Below are 1,967 nucleotides of genomic sequence, written 5' to 3'. Positions count from 1 at the left end.
TGGGTAGAATGGAGGGACAGTGCAGGAGGGGAAGACCCTCTATGAGGTGGATTGATTCAGTAACTGGGGTACTCGGATGGGTTTGTCAGAGGCAATGAGATTGGCACAGGATAGAACACGGTTTAGGGCTGTTGTACATAGGGTCGCTATGAGTCGCAAACGACTCGACGGCACATAACAACAACAAACAACAATAGTAGTTAGTTACTTTTTTTTTTTTTTTCATGGGACACAATCTTTATTTATTGCTGAATGGAAAATGCCCTATGGCTGGTAGGGCCTCTTCTGGATGGGTGTAGTTAGTTACTTTTAAAGATGTCTTTCCTAGAAGTTTTGGTCATGCTCCTGATCCAGTCTGGACTGCTTGTTCAATAGGCCTAAAGCAAAATTATTGCCCTTCTCTTCAATCTGAGAATACGTGGAGATTCTCTTTCTTTCCTTCCTGTATTGTTGCTGTTAAGTGTCATTGAGTCAACTACAACTCACAGAAACTCTATGAACTGCGGATCTGAACCTTTCCTTATATAGTGCCATCCTTATCATCTCTGATATACTTGAGCCTTTTGCTGTAGTCATTGTGTTGATCTACTATGCTGAGAATCTTCTTCTCTTCTCTGACCCTTCCCCTTTCCAAGCATAATGTCTTTTTCCAAGGGCTGGCCTGCCCAACAACATGCCCAAAGTATATGAGGTGTGGTTTAGCCATCCTTGCCTCTAAGGAGCATCTGTGTTCTGGTTTCTATGTTTTCCTTCCTGTTTTGTTCCTTCATTTTACCTATAATTTCCTGGAAAAGGGTGCATGAATGGTAAATTATTTGAGACTTTACATTTCTTGATTCCAGACTGTTAAGTTGACTGGGTATAGAATTAGAGTTTAAATATAATTTTATTGTGGCACTTTAAAAATTTTCTGAACTGACTTTGGATTTCTCATATTTATTGATAATTTGAAAGAAGTTCTAATTTCTGATGTTTTATGAACCAATTTTCATCTACTTTTGAAGCCCTTAGAGTCCTTTTTCCCTACTTGTGTTCTGAATTTTCACAGTGATATAACTTGCTGAAAATGTTTATAAATTCATGTCTCTGTTTCTTTAATCTGTTAACACACACCTGTCTACTGTAGGAACATTTTTTTGTATTATTAATTTTATAATATCTTCCTTTTCTCTGCTATCTATGCCTAAGATTTTGCTACATGGGTATTTTAATTATTATTTCTTTTCTCTTTTTGATTGAAGCCCTTAGATTTCCTCAACTTTATTTCACAGCTGTCCTAATAAAATTTTAACTTTTGCTATAATACTTTAAAATTCCCAGATTATTTCTCACTTTCAGAATTGTTTTAATGCCCTATTATTTTTCTCCTATTATTTTAATGCAATCTGTTCTCTCCAATCTAATTCCTATGCAGCCCATCAGGTGAAATCCACATGTAAAGTCATCTTTTGTATCTTTTAGAAAAAGTATTTGCAATGAATAAATCATTATAAATACAAAGTTCAATTATTCTATTTCCAGTTTCATTTCTATTACCAAGACCATATTTTTCAATTACTGTTCCTTCTTCACTGCTTCCTACTTTTGCATTCTAGTCACTAATTATCATTAACACGTCCTGATTGCATGTTCGGTCAATTTCAGACTGCAAAATTTGATAAAAATTCTCAATTTCGGCAAGATCTGGTGGCCTAGTGGCAAGAAGCTGCACTGCAATCCCAGAGGTGTGTGGTTCAAATCCACCAGATGCTTTGCTGGAGAAGGAGGGACAATATCCTCCTTTAACAGATCCGATTTGATGGTACACACATAAAAAAAAATCTCAATTTCTTCCTCTTTGGCACTAGATGTAGGAACATATATTTGAATAATAGTCGTATTAATTTTCCTTGTATGTGTATAGATATTATCATATCACCCACAGCATTGTATTTCAGGAAAGAACTTGAAATTGACTTCTTGACTAT

The sequence above is a fragment of the Elephantulus edwardii genome, unplaced genomic scaffold (assembly GCF_000299155.1).
Source record: "Elephantulus edwardii isolate Elephantulus edwardi_28Jun2011 unplaced genomic scaffold, EleEdw1.0 scaffold00082, whole genome shotgun sequence".
Lineage (NCBI taxonomy): Eukaryota > Metazoa > Chordata > Mammalia > Macroscelidea > Macroscelididae > Elephantulus > Elephantulus edwardii.
Note: the sequence above shows the minus strand (reverse complement) of the source record.